At 39.7% G+C, this 13,043-nt stretch overlaps 1 non-coding gene across 1 annotated transcript; it reads right to left on the reverse strand.

The window, feature by feature from the left end:
• Positions 1-1,183: 1,183 nt before the first annotated feature.
• LOC118968386 (U6 spliceosomal RNA) lies at positions 1,184-1,285 on the reverse strand. The gene has a single exon (XR_005056022.1). It is a non-coding gene; the product is annotated as a U6 spliceosomal RNA (small nuclear RNA).
• Positions 1,286-13,043: the final 11,758 nt, after the last annotated feature.

Genomic DNA, 13,043 nt, shown 5'->3' on the forward strand with positions numbered 1-13,043 from the left:
TCGGCAAGTCCAAAGTTTCTGAGTAATGTCTAAAGAATGAGAAAGAAATGAATCATTTCAGCCAAAAAAAGTTGTCATAAAGTATCACTTTTAATCATAAAATAACATACATATTGTAGAAAATTTTTAAAAATACAAAAAATGAGGAATAAAAGAAAAATCGTATATGTATATTTTCCATAAGACCTCAGTCTAAGAATAACTACTATAAAATTTTAGCATATCACTCAGTGTCCCCTTCCTCTCCCCACTCCCTTCCCTCTCACCTTTCTCCTCAAACTGTAATTTTATTTTTATTTTTATTTTTTGTTATCATTAATCTACAATTACATGAGGAACATTGTGCTTACTAGGCTCCCCCCTTCACCAAGTCGCCCCCACATACCCCATTAGTCACTGTCCATCAGCGTAGTAAGATACTATAAAATCACTACTTGTCTTCTCTGTGTTGCACAGCCCTCCCCGTGACCCCCACATTATACATGCTGATCGTAAGGCCCCCTTTCTTCTTCCTGCACCTTATCCCTCCCTTCCCTTTCCCTTTGGTAACTGTTAGTCCATTCTTGGGTTCTGTGATTCTGCTGCTATTTTGTTCCTTCAGTTTTTGCTTTGTTCTTATGCTCCACATATGAGTGAAATCATTTGGTATTTCTCTTTCTCTGCCTGGCTTATTTCACTGAGCATAATACCCTCTAGCTCCATCCATGTTGTTGCAAATGGTAGGATCTGTTTTTTTCTTATGGCTGAATAATATTCCATTGTGTATATGTACCACATCTTCTTTATCCATTCACCTACTGATGGACACTTAGGTTGCTTCCATTTCTTGGCCAGTAAATAGTGCTGCGATAAACATAGGGGTGCATCTGTCTTTTTCAAACTGGAGTGCTGCATTCTTAGGGTAAATTCCTAGAAGTGGAATTCCTGGGTCAAATGGTATTTCTATTTTGAACTTTTTGAGGACCCTCCATACTGCTTTCCACAATGGTTGAACTAATTTACATTCCCACCAGCAGTGTAGGAGGGTTTCCCTTTCTCCACAACCTCGCCAACATTTGTTGTTGTTTGTCTTTTGGATGGTGGCCATCCTTACTGGTGTGAGGTGATATCTCATTGTGGTTTTAATTTGCTTTTCTCTAATGACTAGCGATGTGGAGCATCTTTTCATGTGTCTGTTGGCCATAAAAATATGGAATGCTTCATGAATTTGCATGTCATCCTTGCACAGGGGCCATGCTAATCTTCTCTGTATTGTTCCATTTTAGTATGTTTGCTGCTGAAGCGAGCACAAACTGTGTAATTTTCACTGATACTAATAATGAACATAAAATTTTAATAATCATATAATTTAATTCAGGGATTGGCAAATCTGTCCCACTACCTGTTTTTGTAAAACCTGTGAGCAAAAATGGATTTTATATTTTTAAATTGTTGAAAAGAATCAAAACAATATTTCATGAAACTTGAAAATCATATAGATTCATATTTCAGTGTCCATATATAAAGTTGTACTGGAAGCCAGCCACACCCATTCATTTGCTGTTATCTGTGCTGCTCTCACACCACAGCGGCAAAGGAGCAGTTGTGACAGAGACAGTATGGTGTGCAAAGTCCCCTGAAATATCTACCATTTGGGCCTTTACAGAAAATATTTGCTGACCTCTGATTTAATGAATTTTAGAGCTTTTGCCCATTATAAATACAGTTTTAACTTATCTTTACACATATATCTTTGCCTACCTTTCTAATTATTCTATTTGGGTATTTCCTGAAAAACAGAATTATTGTGTCAAAGGGTATATGCATATTTTAAGGCCCCATGTTCTACTTCCACCAGAAGCATACAACAGCTAGTTTGGCAATATGATCTCGATAGTATCCTGCCTTAAGTTATTTTAAGTTTAATAATAAAACAGAGTATTAATCAAGTCCAACTTTGCTAGTAATGGGGACTTGCTGGAGAAGTTTCTCATGCTTTATCATTGTTATCTCTCCTTTCAATATAGCCTCAAATCTTGCAGCTTCTCTTAATACATCCTGTTGTGAGACCTCACAAAATTTGATTACTCCTCAGTCATTATAAATAGGAGTGTTTAATAGAGAAATATCTCCATTTATTATGGGAAATAGAAGACATCTCAGTGTCTGTACCTGATTCTGTGTAAATCTGAGATTAGGGCTCCTTCCCCAACTACATGAATTTCTTTATTTTGAATGGATTGATTTTTAGATTCCATGTTACCAAGTCTAACTGAACCTGTCCGCCCACACTCATTTCTCCTTCAGCTGGTAAATGTATTTGCCTCTTGAAGAGTGAAACATTGTTAGTTTCATTCCCACGTGGGACTAAGAAGGATATAGATGTGGCCCTTGAAGAGGGCCTAGTAACCCTCATTTTAATGTCACTTGGTTGAAGGAGTGGGGGAACAGATATTTAGGCTTCAAGATCGTAAGTCTAGATTTTACTCCTCCTTAACGTGGAACTCTGTGTTATGGAGGACAGTTTTGAATCTTTTCTCACTTGAAGCTTTACTTTTGACACTGCCTAGAAGTTATACCTTGTGGCCTTCATTCTGCGTATTTGCTTATTAAGCTTTCAAAGATCTAATTTGACACTAATTTAAAACTGTTCAATTTTTTTATTCATGGGGAAAATATTTTTTTTATGAAAGAAATTTCTGCTGACACAAAACAGATTTTCACCTAGAATGAAAGTGCAGGAATTAAGATACAGTCCATTAGCATTTGAAGGGAAAATACAGTGTTGTTTGTGAGATAAGTACTTTACAACGCTGCTCACATCCCTATGTCCACCAGACATAAAGGGGCTGGATCTGAAGTCCTATCAGTCACTCTTGGATCAAGTTTCCAGGTTCCTCATGAAGAGCAGGGTGAGAGTAACTGGCGCTGAAAAGTGTTAGGGGACCATTGAATGGCCTTTAATAATTTTAGCCTGGTCTTGGGCTAGTCGTCATGCAGAGAACCTCATCCTTTTATTCAGCAGCTATTTAATGGGTTAAAGTCCCTACAAAAAAATACTGAAGAGCCTCTTAACTTTTCCTTAAGAAAAAAAATTGAAAAATTCATAGAGAGACTCTAGAAGTATCTTCTTACATCCTTAGTATCCATCTACTCCCAGATGAGAATGTTGGGTGGGGATCTTTCCGCCGAGCCAAGCAGCCCTCCTAGAATTGTCCCAGACATCATCCTCTGCAGACCATGCCTCTCAGAGACCAGCTGTGGTGAGAGGACCCTTTTAAAATCTTGTTTCTTTCAGGTTCATTGTGGTTTTCTTGAATTCAGGCCTGCAGGCTTCATCAGACTTGAGTTCCTAGATGGCAGAGGAGGAAGCCAGAGCCCTCCTGTCCACAGAGTCTAGCCGGGGACTGCCACAGCCGAGGGACTGCTCCTTTTGAATAACTTGGCATCTTTGAAAGGCTGGAGTGCAGCCAGCCAAAGCCTTCCTCCCGCCCTTTGCTGCTCTAGGGGCTTCCCAAGCATGCTTCTAGCCAGGGAAAAACCTTGACAAAGGGAGAGCGAGGTATTTGTCTCCTGGTCCTTACAACAGGATGTCATGCAGGCAGGTGGCCAAATTCATGATGTCAGATTCTGGAGGTAGCATCTACCTCTAGGGGTCTCACATTTGGATCTATTAGTTTCACCTGTGAAGTGCACTGTTCAGTGCATGAAGTTAGACTAGGACAAAATCCACACAATGCTAAGTATACATTCATTCTCTCTTTTAAGATCAATGATCAATCTAGCAGGTTACTAGAAAAACTTTATACCCAGAATTGAAAGAGAAGGTGAAGGATGTAGAAAACAGTTTATTCAATTAGTTATAATTTGCAGAACATGGGAAGAAGGAAAAAATGCTGATTATAATGTCTGATTGTAACTATGACTTGACTGTCCCCACGGAGGATCAAGCATTTTGGAGCTGGAAAGGGACAACAGATAGTTCCATCTACCATTGTAAATTTTCATATGACATCTGATGAAATATCTCTTAAATCTGGCCAAAGTGACTTTTGTTTAAAGAGTATTTGGAATTAAACAGAATTAAAATATATGGGAATGAGTGCTAAGTCATTTACCTGGGTAAAAATGCAAGTTGGAAAATAAGTGACTAATTATGGTAGGAAAAAAATCTAGGTATGGTCTGTAAATTGTGAAGCCGAACAATATAGGGTTGTTTTTCTTTTTTAAAGCAAGAAGCATACTGTGGGATGTCTTCTTCAAGTGGCCATCACTGATAATTTCCTGTGCAAATTATTATTAGTACTCTGTTTCCAACTTTTGACTGTAACTCCATAAAGAACCAGTACTGAATATATGCTTTCACTTTAGATAGAACATTCCAATCACAAATGAATTAACAAAGCATTTGTCTTCCAGTTACTTTTGAAGATGCCTGTGTATAAGTGACTTCAACCTGAGGCCAATCACCTCTTAGCTTCCCTCTTCACTGGGATAACCTCAATGAAGCATCTCTTGAAGAGTTTTGTAGGAAGAGCCCTAAAAATAAATAATTGTTACAGCTGGTGAAGAATAGGGTATTTTCTCATTTCTATGTTATGGTTTAAATCTGAGGAAAGTTGAATTTGCCTTTTAGTCCTAAGATAAAAATACAAGAAATGTGACCCAAACTTTGGAGAACATGAATTCATTCAGTGTTCTCTTGACCAGAAGAACTTGGGACTCTGAAACTGAGGAAGAGAGAAGCTATGAAATTAAAGAATTATCTCCAAACTTTCTGACTGTGCTTTTGGGTATATTTGTAATTTTGTTTTCCTTTTTGGCTTCATTCTTGGACATGGTCTTTGTTAGGAAGGTGTAGGCTTATGTGGTCCTTGGAGTTCAAGATCTAAGAAAAACTAAAAAACCAATCTTCACCTCTCTTCCAAAGTCCTAGAGAGACCTCTAACTGGCCCAATTTGGGTCCTATGTACATCCCAAAAGCAGCTGCGTGGACCAGGCACTCTGCAGGTTGAGGGGTCCGGTGATGTTATTATGGGGGCCCAAACCAAGGACCATTAGAATCACTGCTGCAACATCACAGGACTCTGGATTTAGTCATCCAACTGGAGGTGTGTGTACAATCCAAGGATGTAGGTGTTGGAAAGAGCAGGAGGCGGCCCCTCAGGTAGGCTCTAAAGAAGTCCTAAGGAAATGGTATCGCTTTCCTTTCTCTGCAGTGGCTGGTTTATTTTGTTCTTCCCACCCAGCACTCATGCCTCCTTTTTATGGTATTAGCACTCTGACTTCCTTTGAGGATTCCTCTTCACCACTGTGGGCAGTTTCAGCAGGCTAGTACAGTTAGATGCCTTGTTCTCTCCTAATCTAAGGGGTTGGTAGGTGACCCAACCTAGACCAATGAAACTCACCATCCTTACAGATTGAGTAGAACGATATATAGAAGAGAAAAAAAATGTAGCTCAGTTTTACCACTGGCGGTGTCCTTTTAAGAATGCTAAGTAGTTCCTGCTTCCTCTGTAGCTTTACCTGATTTCTCTTTTCTTAAATATGTTTCTCCAACCCTTCTGTGAACTATTCATATATTTACAAAGGATTCATTTTCTTTGTGGATTACAAATAGTTTCTGTGCTTGCAACCAAGGAGTGCTAACTGATATAGAGATCAGGGCCAGAAAGAAATAGGGTGCTACAAATCACAGTGCTTAACATGTAAAATAATCTAGGCAAGGGAGGATGGAGGGCAGAAAAGACGCCTCCGTTCAGGGCTGGGAAGTTGGCCATTATTATTGTGCAATAGGAGAAAGCTTGTCAAAGTGTAGCCTGTAGTAACTTGGGGCTTAGACAATTTGAGTCTCTCAGAGATACAGTAGGAAAATGTGAAGGTATTGATGTTTTTGGCTACAACTTGCAGCCTTTAGTAGGACCCCAGAAAAAAACTGATGCACTTAAGCTGAAATACATTTTGAAAACAGGGAAAGTTAAAAAAAGATAGAGCCTTTCTAGAGATACTGATTGCCACCTACAAAAGGAGACGGCATAAAGCCTGGTACACTGGAGCCTCAGATAGTTGGAAAAGCCAAATTCTCTGCTAGTGATAAAGTTAGTGTGAGTGAGTGTAGGAGGGTGGGAACCATAGAAGATGATAAAATTGCTTCCTGGAAGAAGCCAATTCGCCAGGATCCTTGGATGTACTGCTTGTTATGCAAAGGTGATAATGACATTCACCCCAAAGATTCAGTGAGGTTAGAGTTTGGAGCAAAGGTCAGACTGGGCAAGACTCTCCACTCTATATCCCTATTCATAATCATTTTAATAGAGCCTAGGGAAATGAGCAGAACATTCTGGAAACCAGAATCCTCAAGTAGATGTCTAGATTCAAGGACAATGACTGTACAAGACATTAGCCTGAATTTCTAGCTTCTGGAATTGACCAGAAATGTCCTAGGTTTTAAAAGAAATTGTCTTCCAGATAGACCTTAATCTTGGCAAAAATGTCCTATGTTCATTGGTCCAAGGAGAGCCTCCTGGGGGGCAGAATTCAGGGCTCCCAGGAGGCTGAGCAGGATACCCACTCCTCTTTCAAGGAACAGCCTTGGCTATTTCTGTTTATCAGGATATACTATGGACAACAGTGGTGGGTGATGTGTATTGTTTATCCCCCTTTCAAGGGAGGGGTCTTTACTGTATTACTTGTTCTTTTCTCCAATATTGATATTGGCTAATTTGATCTTTTAACTATGGGTTGCTGGACCATCTAAACCTGACCAAGAAAAATGCCTGTTTTGCATTTGGAGCGGAATGCTGTAATCTGATGAGGCTTTGGGCTGTCTCCCCTGGGGAAAAGATTGCATTTGGAAGCTGGGCAGCAAAAAGTGTAAGTGTGGTGAACATTTGTAGGTTTTTGGTATCCCCATTGCTCAGGTGTGTTTCCTCTTTTTAAAAGGTTAACAGAGCCCTGATTACATTTGAAGAACCCCCATCTCTTCTAGTCTGCGGGCTCAGGGTGGGGCTCCAAGGATGGAGCATGTGACAGCCTCCCCAGGCAGCGCCCTGGCTGACCCTCGCACAGGAACTGCTTCCAGGTTGGCCAAGTAGTCAAGCAACTTCCTCCTGATCTTGGGAATATCTTAAATCCACTTGGCATATGAAGGAGTGCTACTGGGTAGAAATGACTTTATGGTCATTTTGATAAGATTTGATTGTCACCTGGCATCCTACGGTCAGCTATTTCCCCACTACCAGCTTTGGGCCTGTCAGACCTGCCCTCTTGTAGCTGAAGGAGTGGGCATGTAACCCAAGCCGGGCTAAAGGAACTCTCTCTGGACTTTGGATCTTGGGTTGAATGCTTCAAGGACAGAAAACCAGATGTACTCCAGTCTTGCAAGTTGTGGTGCCTTTTACAAGACTGATGAGCTATATCTGCTGCACAGACTCTGGTCGTACTGATTTTGTCCACGTTTGGTTCTCCAGGCTTCTGATCAGTTCCACTATCATTCCAGTATATTTCTTTGCTGCCATCCAGAGATGGTTTCTGCGGTTTGCAGCTCCAAGACCACCAGGTAACTGGCTTTTCCTCTTTCCAGACTGCCTACTATACTTTTGTAACTTCTTATTCCCTTCACATATGCTGTTGATTTGCATTTCAGTTGTATTTCATTTACATGGCATTACTGAAGGAAAGGGTGAGGCCATAATAAGGCTGGCTTGGGACTGCCTGCAATCTTAGAGATTGCATTGGCGAACTGCCTGCTTTTATAAATGGTACTTATTTTAGGGTGATTTTAGCTACTTATGATGGAGAGCGGGGGCTTGTTTTTGTTCACAACTATGTCCCAAAATTCTAGTCTGGTGACTCGAATAACATCAATGCAATCAGGACACATTGGTGCTATTCATTGTATATACATTGATGTTATTCTCCCTTGATCTTGTCATATTTTAAGAGCAATAGAAAATCATGTGAATGTTTTAATCAGGGGAGGATCATGACAAAGTCTGGTCATAAGCAATTGGATGAATGGTGGTACCCTTGGGAAAGATAGGGAATGCAGAGAGGCAGAGCAAGTGTTTTTAGGAGGGGAACAGAAAGATAATAAACTCAGATTTGACATATTTTACTTGAAGTGCCTTTCATTCATACAAGGGAAGACGTCCAGTGGACTGTTGGGATACTGGTCAAAAGTTAGAGGGAGAAACCTGGGTTGGAGATGTATACATGGGAAAAGACAAAGGGCTTTAGCTTTTTTGTAGGGTCAGAGGGTCATGCTTTAAAAATCTGGAAAGTTATGGAACATCTTCCCAGAAAATTAGTGTGTCTGTGTGTGTGTGTGTGCATACTGTGGAAATTCTAAGAATTGACAGACTCCTCCAAGGGTCAGACGTGGATCCCAGGTTAGGAGTGAAGCTCTGGAAATGGACAACATGGTGTAAGGAGAGTTCACTGGGAGAAGAAAAACTTATGGTTGGGCACCTAGGGGTGGGCAAAAAGAAAAGAAACCTGTAGCAGAGATTGACAGGTAGGCAAAATACTAATAAAGGATAGGGGAAGAAAGCATTTCAAGAAGGACAGGGTAAGGGCCCATTAGACAAAAACCACTGAGAGATTAAGAAAGAACTAACAGGCAGCCTTTGTAATAGTAACTATAATAACCTAGGAAGGGGCTTCTGTAAACTACAGAGCCCTAGGCCCCATCACCAGCATACTGAATCAGAATCTGGTCTGGTAAAATATCCCAGTCCACTGAATATAGGAGATTGTTAGCAAATTTGGCTGGAACAGTTTTAGGAAGTGGTAGGAATGGAAATGAGTTGGGATAGGAGAGTCCGAGTAGGTTCAAATAAGCTATAGAAGAGGAAGGGGTTTAAAATACCAGAAGAGATGGAACCAGCAATAGGTATGGTACTTAAGGAGACAGAAAGAGGGGTGAGACAGTGAGGGGCCCCCTTTATTTATTTATCATTTATTTATTTATTTAGATTTTAATTCATTTCATTATCATTAATCTAAAATTACATGAAGAACATTATGGTTACTAGTCTCCCCCCTTCACCAAGTCCCCCCCAACCCCCATTACAGTCACTGTCCATCAGCATAGTAAGATGCTATAGACTCACTACTTGTCTTCTCTGTGTTGCACAGCCCTCCCCGTGCCCCCCACCCCCACATTATACATGCTAATCGTAAGGCCCCCTTTCTTTTTCCATGTCCTTATCTTTCCCTTCCCACCCATCCTCCCCAGTCCCTTTCCCTTTGGTAACCGTTAGTCCACTCTTGGGTTCTGTGCTTCTGCTGCTCTTTTTGTTCCTTCAGTTTTTGCTTTGTTCTTATGCTCCACAGATGAGTGAAATCATTTGGTACTTGTCGTTCCCCACCTGGCTTATTTCACTGAGCACAATACCCTCTAGCTCCATCCATGTCGTTGCAAATGGTAGGATTTGTTTTCTTCTTATGGCTGAGTAATATTCTATTGTGTATATGTACCACATCTTCTTTATCCATTCATCTACCGATGGACATTTAGGTTGCTTCCAATTCTTGGCTATTGTAAATAGTGCTGCGATAAACATAGGGGTGCATCTGTCTTTCTCAAGCTTGATTGCTGCGTTCTTAGGGTAAATTCCTAGGAGTGGAATTCCTGGGTCAAATGGTAGGTCTGTTTTGAGCATTTTCATGAACCTCCATACTGCTTTCCACAATGGTTGAACTAATTTACGTTCCCACCAGCAGTGTAGGAGGGTTCCCCTTTCTCCACAGCCTCGCCAACATTTGTTGTTGTTTGTCTTTTGGATGGTGGCCATCCTTACTGGTGTGAGATGATATCTCATTGTGGTTTTAATTTGCATTTCTCTGATGACAAGTGATGAGGAGCATCTTTTCATGTGCCTGTTGGTGGCCATCTGAATTTCTTCTTAGGAGAACTGTCTGTTCAGCTCCTCTGCCCATTTTTTAACTGGATTATTTGCTTTTCGTTTGTTGAGGTGCATGAGCTCATTGTATATTTTGGATGTCAACCCTTTATCGGATCAGTCATTTATGAATATATTCTCCCATACTGTAGGGTACCTTTTTGTTTTATTGATGGTGTCCTTTGCTGTACAGAAACTTTTCAGCTTGATATAGTCCCACCTGTTCATTTTTGCTTTTGTTTCCCTTGCCTGGGGAGATATGTTCATGAAGAAGTTGCTCCTGTTTATGTCCAAGAGATTTTTGCCTATTTTTTTTTCTAAGAGTTTCATGGTTTCATGACTTACATTCAGGTTTTTGATCCATTTCGAATTTACTTTTGTTTATGGGGTTAGACAGTGATACAGTTTCATTCTCTTACATGTAGCTGTCCAGTTTTGCCAACACCATCTGTTGAAGAGACTGTCATTTCCCCATTGTATGTCCACGGCTCCTTTATCATATATTAATTGACCATATATGTTTGGGTTAATATCTGGGGTCTCTATTCTGTTCCACTGGTCTGTGGCTCTGTTCTTGTGCCAGTACCAAATTGTCTTGATTACTGTGGCTTTGTAGTAGAGCTTGAAGCTGGGGAATGATACCCCCCACACACACTTTATTCTTCCTTCTCAGGATTGCTTTGGCTATTCGGGGTCTTTGGTGTTTCCATATGAATTTTTGAACTATTTGTTCTAGTTCGTTGAAGAATGTTGTTGATAATTTGATAGGGATTGCATTAAATCTGTATATTGTTTTGGGCAGGATAGCCACTTTGACTATATTAATTCTTCCTAGCCAGGAGCATGGGATGAGTTTCCATTTGTTAGTGACCTCTTTAATTTCTCTTAAGAGTGTCTTATAGTTTTCAGGGTATAGGTCTTTCATTTCCTTGGTAAGGTTTATTCCTAAGTATTTTATTCTTTTTGATGCAATTGTGAATGGAATTGTTTTCCTGATTTCTCTTTTCATTAGTTCATTGTTAGTGTATAGGAAAGCCACAGATTTCTGTGTGTTAATTTTGTATCCTGCAACTTTGCTGTATTCTGATATCAGTTCTAGTAGTTTTGGAATGGAGTCTTTAGGGTTTTTGGAGTGGAGTCTTTAGGTATCATGTCATCTGCAAATAGTGACAGTTTAACTTCTTCTTTACCAATCTGGATTCCTTGTATTTCTTTGTTTTGTCTGATTGCCATGGCTAGGACCTCCAGTACTATGTTAAATAACAGTGGGGAGAGTGGGCATCCCTGTCTGGTTCCCAATCTCAGAGGAAATGCTTTCAGCTTCTCACTGTTCAGTATAATGCTGGCTGTGGGTTTATCATATATGGCCTTTATTATGTTGAGGTACTTGCCCTCTATTCCCATTTTGCTGAGAGTTTTTATCATGAATGGATGTTGAATTTTGTCAAATGCTTTTCCAGCATCTATGGAGATGATCATGTGGTTTTTGTCTTTCTTTTTGTTGATGTGGTGGATGATGTTGATGGATTTTCAAATGTGTACCATCCTTGCATCCCTGGGATGAATCCCACTTGGTCATGGTGTATGATCTTTTTGATATACTGTTGAATTCTGTTTGGTAATATTTTGTTGAGTATTTTTGCATCTACATTCATCAGGGATATTGGTCTGTAGTTTTCTTTGTTGGTGGGGTCTTTGCCTGGTTTGGGTATTAGGGTGATGTTGGCTTCATAGAATGAGTTTGGGAGTATTCCCTCCTCTTCTATTTTTTGGAAAACTTTAAGGAGAATGGGTATTATGTCTTCTCTGTATGTCTGATAAAATTCTGAGGTAAATCCATTTGGCCCGGGGGTTCTTTTCTTGGGTAGTTTTTTGATTACCACTTCAATTTCTTTGCTGGTAATTGGTTTGTTTAGATTTTGTGTTTCTTCCTTGGTCAGTCTTGGAAGGTTGTATTTTTCTAGGAAGTTGTCCATTTCTTCTAGGTTTTCCAGCTTGTTAGCATATAGGTTTTCATAGTATTCTCTAATAATTCTTTGTATTTCTGTTGGGTCTGTTGTGATGTTTCCTTTCTCGTTTCTGATTCTGTAGATGTGTGTTGATTCTCTTTTTCTCTTAATAAGTCTGGCTAGAGGCTTACCTATTTTGTTTATTTTCTCAAAGAACCAGCTCTTGGTTTCACTGATTTTTTCTATTGTTTTATTCTTCTCAATTTTGTTTTTTTCTTCTCTGATCTTTATTCTGTCCCTCCTTCCGCTGACTTTAGGTGTTATTTGTTCTTCTTTTTCCAATTTTGATAATTGTGATGTTAGACTATACATTTGGGTTTGTTCTTCCTTCTTTAAATATGCCTGGTTTGCTATATACTTTCCTCTTAAGATTGCTTTTGCTGCATCCCACAGAAGTTGGGGCTTTGTGTTGTTGTTGTCATTTATTTCCATATATTGCTGGATCTCCATTTTAATTTGGTCATTGATCCATTGACTATTTAGGAGCGTGTTGTTAAGCCTCCATGTGTTTGTGAGCCTTTTTGCTTTCTTTGCACAATTTATTTCTAGTTTTATACCTCTCTGGTCTGAAAAGTTGGTTGGTAGAATTTCAATCTTTTTGAATTTACTGAGGCTCTTTTTGTAGCCTAGTATGTGGTCTATTCTGGAGAATGCTCCATGTGCACTTGAGAAGAATGTGTATCCTGTTACTTTTGGGTGTAGAGTTCTATAGATGTCTATTAGGTCCATCTGTTCTAGTGTGTTGTTCAATGCCTGTGTGTCCTTACTTATTTTCTGTCTGGTGGATCTGTCCTTTGGAGTGAGTGGTGTGTTGAAGTCTCCTAAAATGAATGCATTGCATTCTATTTCCTCCTTTAATTCTGTTAGTATTTGTTTCACATATATTGGTGCTCCTGTGTTGGGTACATATATATTTATAATGGTTATATCCTCTTGTTGGACTGAGCCCTTTATCATTATGTAATGCCCTTCATTATCTCTTGTTACTTTCTTTGTTTTGAAGTCTATTTTGTCTGATACTAGTACTGCAAAACCTGCTTTTTTCTCCCTATTGTTTGCATGAAATATCTTTTTCCATCCCTTGACTTTTAGTCTGTGTATGTCTTTGGGGTTGAGGTGAGTCTCTTGTAAGCAGCATATAGATGGGTCT

Source organism: Manis javanica, chromosome 16, assembly GCF_040802235.1.
Source record: "Manis javanica isolate MJ-LG chromosome 16, MJ_LKY, whole genome shotgun sequence".
NCBI classification, from domain to species: domain Eukaryota; kingdom Metazoa; phylum Chordata; class Mammalia; order Pholidota; family Manidae; genus Manis; species Manis javanica.